The sequence below is a fragment of the Thunnus maccoyii genome, chromosome 18, assembly GCF_910596095.1.
Source record: "Thunnus maccoyii chromosome 18, fThuMac1.1, whole genome shotgun sequence".
Taxonomy (NCBI): Eukaryota; Metazoa; Chordata; class Actinopteri; order Scombriformes; family Scombridae; genus Thunnus; species Thunnus maccoyii.
Genome location: NC_056550.1, coordinates 29,374,151 through 29,381,288, shown reverse-complemented (window position 1 = coordinate 29,381,288; position 7,138 = coordinate 29,374,151). Strand labels below are relative to the sequence as shown.

At 44.6% G+C, this 7,138-nt stretch overlaps 1 long non-coding RNA gene across 2 annotated transcripts; it reads left to right on the top strand.

The window, feature by feature from the left end:
- Positions 1–1,622: 1,622 nt before the first annotated feature.
- Positions 1,623–7,106, top strand: LOC121884952. 2 transcript variants are annotated; one of them, XR_006092431.1, is made up of 4 exons: positions 1,623–1,822; positions 6,354–6,445; positions 6,583–6,807; positions 6,901–7,106. It is a non-coding gene; the product is annotated as an uncharacterized LOC121884952 (long non-coding RNA). The 2 variants fall into 2 exon arrangements; XR_006092430.1 differs by having other exon boundaries at positions 6,583–7,106.
- Positions 7,107–7,138: the final 32 nt, after the last annotated feature.

The following is a 7,138-nucleotide window of genomic DNA, read 5'->3' as shown; positions in this document are numbered from 1 at the left end:
TAATTTACTGAAGTACAGTTTTGAGGTACTTTTACTTTACTTGAGTATTTCCATGTGATGCTACTTTCTACATTTCAGAGGGAAATATTGTACTTTCTACTCCACTACATTTATTTGACAGCTTTAGTTACTTTTCAGATGAAGATTTGACACAATGGATAATATAACAAGCTTTTAAAATACAACACATTGTTAAAGATGAAACCAGTGGTTTCCAACCTTTTTGTCTTTTGACGTCTTACAAAAAGCAGTGTGTAGTCGGGGTCACATTTCACATGTCTATGAGTTGTTAACAGCTCCACCAAATAGTGATTTTTCCCTCTAAACTTCTCACATGCTTTCATTTCAATAAATGTTCAAATGATCCAATATTTCAGCAAAAATCAAAGATTAGAGAAAAAGTCCAAAAACTGAAAACAGATTTGTGTATCAGAACTTTGTTTTTTCTTCTTTCCTCTCCCATTAATCATCTCACCACCCCTCAGATTTATCTGCTGACCCTTTGGAGGGGCCCGACCCCTAGGTTGGGAACCACTGGACTAAACTAGCTAACTGTATATAAAGTAGTGTAAACTAGCTCCACCTCCAGCAGCTACAACAGTAACATGCTGCTCTAACACTGATGCTTCACTATTAATAATCTAATGATGTCATATATAATAATATATCAGTCAGAGGGACCAAACCACTACTTTTACTGCAATACTTTAACTACATCAAGCTCATAATACTTATGTACTTTTACTGCAATACTTTAACTACATCAAGCTCATAATACTTATGTACTTTTACTGCAGTACTTTAACTACATCAAGCTCATAATACTTATGTACTTTTACTGCAATACTTTAACTACATCAAGCTCATAATACTTATGTACTTTTACTGCAATACTTTAACTACATCAAGCTCATAATACTTATGTACTTTTACTGTAGGAGGAGTATTTTTATATTGTTGAACTTGTACTTTTATTTAAAGTCCTCCTCCACTCAAAAATGTGTTTTTCTTGTTCCTACATTTGTGCAGAGTTTGTTTTCATTCATCTGCTGAATGTGGAAAGTTTCTCTGAGGCTCATTCAAACTTTAGAATTTAAGGTCTGAACCTACAAACAGGATTTATGACGTCACAACTAGTTTGGAGCCAATCGTGGTTCAATATTCAACCGGCACAAATGTGATGTGACACTTGAAGCCTCCAGTGCACAAACACTGAGAATGAACTTTACTGTGAAGGAGGAGACTTAGATTCAAATACTGGGAGAAATATATTTGCATATTTATAGATTCTGGGAGTTTTAATGAGGGAGAAGGAATAGATGTATTTTTAAGGATTTTAACAAGATAAATTGAACCTTTTTTGGTGAAAACCCGTATTAGACAGAAGTGATTATTTTATATGCATTTTAAAACATGTCTGGAGAAGATCTTTAAGGATCTGAGTACCTCTGTTCTTATCCTCTAAATATTTCTCCAAATCTTTACAAAACTTGAGGGAAAATTCACAATTATGTAATAAACATATTTCTGACTGTTCTTCCACAGTGATGTGTCAGTAAAGCAGGGATATGCAGTGTATTTATAGTGTGCATGTGGTGCAGCAGCTGCAGTCACTGCAGCAGCAGTGCATGTCCTCTCGCGCAGGTGGTCACGTGCTCCTCTGTTGACTGAGGAGCAATAAAAAAATCTCAGCTCTGCAGCAGAGAGGCTAACAGCTAACAGCTAACAGTCCCGAGGAGAAACACAGCGGAGGGTTTAACACCGACTGGGACATGAACACATCGGTATGAGTGAACCAGCAGCGGGCCGGTGACGTGCACAGGTAGGTTTAACTTCACCTGTGATGCTGAGCAGCCTCCTGCTAATGCTAACACACAGCTAGCAGGCTAGGCTAGCAGACTAGCTGACTCCGCAGATGATTAACAGTAATGAGTTTTTCTGTCTGTGAGGCCAGAACATGAGCCGACTGCCGTCCAGATGTTGATTATTAGACCAAACAGCTGGAGACAGGAGCTAATGTGTTAGCGTAGCATCCTACAGAGAGTGATGATGGTGTTCAATGCTAGCTGACGTTAGCCGCGAGTTTAGCTAAGTTAGCTTTTCTGGGACGAGGCAATGAAATCTCTTTTTTTTTCTGTTTCAAGCAATAAAATAATGATTTAATAAATGTGAAACTGTTCTCTTGATGGATGCAACAGTCTCCATGTTGGTGTAGATCAGGTGTGACAGGTGTAAGTATGATGGGGTTTGATGTAGACCAGCGGCCTGATTTATAGCCGTTGCTTAAGTTACGCACAAAACTGGGCTTGATACGTACGTCACGTCCCAGGAAAAGGTTGCGACTGATTAAAAACAAACTAAAGAATGAGCGCAACTGTACGTAAACTCTGAGCCATGCCTAGCAACATCTGGAGAAGGAGAAACTGGCGACGCAGATGGTGAGATGGTGAACTGAAGCCAGACTGTATATTAATCCTCATACATTTAATTTCACCTCAGATCACGTGTTAATTATAATTATCCACTTTATCATAAACATTCAAACCAGCAGTGATACATAGTGAGCCATAATTATTCTTTCAATTATAAAAGCTATTAGCAACTCAAATCCAATTACATCTGTGATTTATTATTGAACCATTAAAGAAATGTGGAGCACAATGTGCTGCCTCACCATGAACACAGAGGAGGAGGAGAGGAGGAGAGGAGAGAGGGGAGGAGAGAGGAGGGGAGAGGAGAGGGGAGGGGAGAGGAGAGGAGAGAGGAAGGGGGGGAGGAGAGAGGGGAGAGGGGAGAGGGGAGGGGGAGAGAGGAGGAGAGGAGAGGAGAGAGGAAAGAGGACAGGAGAGAGGAGAGAGGAGAGAGGAGAGGGGAGAGAGGAGAGGAGAGGAGGGGAGGTGAGGAGGGGAGGGGAGAGGAGGAGAGAGGAGAGGGGAGGGGAGAGGAGAGGAGAGGGGAGAGGAGGAGAGGAGGAGAGGAGGGGAGAGGAGGGGAGGAGAGGAGGGGAGGGGAGGGGAGAGAGGAGGGGAGGAGAGGGGAGGAGAGAGGAGGGGAGAGGAGAGAGGAGGAGAGGGGAGAGGAGGAGAGGAGAGGGGAGAGGGGAGGAGGAGAGGAGACGAGAGAGGAGGAGAGAGGAGAGGAAAGAGGAGGAGAGGGGAGGAGGAGAGGAGAGAGGAGAGGAGGAGAGGAGAGGGGAGGAGGAGAGGAGAGAGGAGGAGAGAGGAGAGGAGAGAGGAGGAGAGGAGAGGAGAGAGAAGGGCTCAGTATGGCGCTCGCACTCATGGTCAGCTGCTGAAATGATGATGGTGTCAGGATGGTGTTGTGATGATGTCAGGATGGTGTCAGGATGGTGTTGTGGTGATGTCAGGGTGGTGTTGTGATGATGTCAGGATGGTGTTGTGGTGATGTCAGGATGGTGTTGTGATGATGTCAGGATGGTGTCAGGATGGTGTCAGGATGGTGTTGTGATGATGTCAGGATGGTGTTGTGATGATGTCAGGATGGTGTCAGGATGGTGTTGTGGTGATGTCAGGGTGGTGTTGTGATGATGTCAGGATGGTGTTGTGGTGATGTCAGGGTGGTGTTGTGATGATGTCAGGGTGGTGTTGTGGTGATGTCAGGGTGGTGTTGTGATGATGTCAGGGTGGTGTTGTGATGATGTCAGGGTGGTGTTGTGGTGATGTCAGGGTGGTGTTGTGATGATGTCAGGGTGGTGTTGTGATGATGTCAGGGTGGTGTTGTGGTGATGTCAGGGTGGTGTTGTGATGATGTCAGGGTGGTGTTGTGGTGATGTCAGGATGGTGTTGTGATGGTGTCAGGATGGTGTTGTGATGATGTCAGGGTGGTGTTGTGATGATGTCAGGGTGGTGTTGTGGTGATGTCAGGATGGTGTTGTGATGATGTCAGGGTGGTGTTGTGGTGATGTCAGGGTGGTGTTGTGATGATGTCAGGGTGGTGTTGTGGTGATGTCAGGATGGTGTTGTGATGATGTCAGGGTGGTGTTGTGATGGTGTCAGGATGGTGTTGTGATGATGTCAGGGTGGTGTTGTGGTGATGTCAGGGTGGTGTTGTGATGATGTCAGGATGGTGTCAGGATGGTGTTGTGATGATGTCAGGGTGGTGTTGTGATGATGTCAGGATGGTGTTGTGATGGTGTCAGGATGATATTGTGGTGATGTTGTGGTGATGCAGGGATGGTGTCAGGGTGGTGTTCTTCTCCAGTCACCTGCACTCACATACAGATTGTGGAAGTTAGACAAACACCTGTGTGCTGGATTTTGGAGTAGATATAGATGAATCGTGTTTGTTGTGTAGCAGGAAGTGTGACAGACTCTGATGTTTATGTGCTCGGGGTCACTGATGAGTCGTTGTTGCACCAGCTGACTGCTGGAGTTACCTGCTTCCTGTAACCGCGCTCGTTGTTACAGGAAGCAGTTGTCGCCGTATCATCAGCGTATGAAAAGGGTTCCCAGTGTTTCCAGTGTGTCTGTGAAGGCAGATGGCGCCCACCTAGAGTCCGGTCGAGGGTCCTGAGGTTTTGTTATGATTTGGAATTGAATTTGGACGCTGAAGCTTCATATTAGCTTCAGACTGTGGATTTTGTCCTCCATCACTTCCATTGTAAGGTCATTATGAAGGGATCTTCAGCAAGAAGCTTTAATGCTGTTGGTTTAAGTCACATTTGAACTATTGAGAAGCGTCCTCGGAGGATGTTAGTGAACTGTGCTGCAGCTCTGAGGGTTAAAGGGCAGAATCAGAGGTAACAAACTGTCTCCTCTCCCACAGAGGAACTCCAGATTCAGACTCGACACTGTAAACAGGAGCTGATGTTCAACAGGGTTTATGTTTCTGAAGGCTGTTTGATATGAAAGTTTACAGACATGAAACATCAGAAGCTGCAGAAGGATTGAACACGGTGCCTTGCAAAGGTTGTTACTGGTGGATGATGGTGAAACAGCTCCACATATGATCTCCTCTGTTGTTGATGAAGACATTTCCTCTGTAAATCATAGTTACTGCAGGACTACTCCTCAGCGAATGAACAGCAGCTTAAACAGTGTCGTGTTTAACAGCCAAAGAGCCAAAGTAGATCCACATCTCTGAGTCCAGGATCAAAATAAATCCCCGTTAAATCCAAGCGATGCCCAGCGATGAAACGTTTTGTTTGCAGCAGCTCCTTCCGCTCAAACACGTGTTTGAGTTGTTGTTCCTTCAGTCGGATGTTCTTCTTCTTCTTCTCTGTGCAGAATGATGTTTGTGTCTCTGAGTTCACCAACGGGGAAGCTACCCGGCAGGGTTTGTGACATCACAACTAGTTTGGAGCCAATCAGGGTTCAGTATTTAACTGACATCACAGTGTGATGTAGAAACTCCGGTCGACAAACACTGAGATGAACTTTACAGTGAAGGAGGAACATCATATTTACAGATTCACAGAATGATTTTTAATGAGTTAATGTGACATTTTTGGAGGAAAAACAACATCAAACACAGTAGGGATCAGGAAAATTAACTATCAGTTATCGATGAATCTTTTTTTATATGTATTAAAATGCTGATGGCAGAAGATACTAAAGAAAGTGTGTTTTTCCTCAGTGAAATCCTCTTTATACAAGACAGTTCAGCTGTTTATGAGGCCTCGTAAAGGCAGCGGAGCCTCTGAGCCAAACCTCTCAAATCAACAAGCCAAAGCTGCGGCGCTCGTCCTAAACACAACTCCAAAACATCATAAATCATATCAAACCATAATATGTAAATAAAAACATATGATATTATTTAGTGCTGACAATTTTGACCTAAATGTAACTTGCAGCCGAGAGAATAAAGTTACTGCAGCCTGCTGGTTGTTGTTGAGGAGGATGTGCATGTCAACGTGCTCTGAGCGGGAGCGACGCTGCAGGATGCAGACGTGTTGCCCCGCCGTGCGTCGCCGTGGTAACACTGAGCTGACGGAGGAGGATTCATTCACCGGTGTCGGGTGAACGTTGTTCAAGTGGTGCATCATCGGGGTCGTTGTTGTGTTGTAGGTATACGCGGCGTTGCGATGTTTACAATGAGCTTCGTTGTTTTTACTTACGTCTAGTTTCTACGGCAACCCGCCGGCGGCTGAGTATTCATTTTCCCTCTTGAATTTAAATTGCGCCGCCGGCTGGTTGCAGCACGTAGACGCATCCACACGTCGAACGCCAAATCGATTTAATTCCACGTGATCGAAAAAATTCTTAACGATCGATCATCGATCATCGATCGTCGATCAATCAGGCCCGTCTCTAAAACACATCATATTATTCTAAGTATGTTTATGTATCTGACGTGTGTGGATCTTTAGTCTGACTGCTGTTTACGTGTTTCAGGGTGATCAGGTGTGTGTTGTGACAGCAGCAGGATGCCCATCCCTCCCCCTCCTCCACCAGGGGGACCCCCGCCTCCCCCCACCTTCAGCCAGGTAACCACACACACACACACACACACACACACACACACACACACACACACACACACACACACACACACACACACACACACACACACTGAGTCTATGTCTTTATTAAGCCTCTGAACTCTAAAATGCTGCGCCCACAGCGGGAGGACTGACAAGCAAGTCAGCTGCAGAAAACCAGCGAAGAAGAAACGATATGCTGTCTGCTGACGTTTAGTTTATTGCAGCAGATAAAGAAAGACGTAGATAGCTTCGTCTAACTCTGAACAAAGATCCAACCACACGGCAACAGTTAGCATCTCACACAGACACCAGACAGCCAGCAAGTGAACCAGCAAACAAACAACAACAACAACAACAGAAGGAAGGTTAGTCTCTGCAGGTCATAAACATGGTATCTTACTGCAGCCAGTGGATATATGTCCATTAGTCAGACTACATGTCTTATTTTCCATCTGTAGTCTGCAGGACATGAAGAATAACCATGATGAGTTATCCTCATCTAGAGAAGAAGAACCAGACAGAACCGTCACTGATTCTTACTCTGTGTCTTGTAGTCATGTCAGTATTTATTAAAAATGAGTTTTCAAGTTGTACTTTGTGAGTCTGTGTGAATACTTCCTGTGTGAGTGTGTATGTAGGTGACCTCAGGCTGCTCTCTAATTGGTTGCTTCAGATTTTCTACTGGATGCAGCTCTC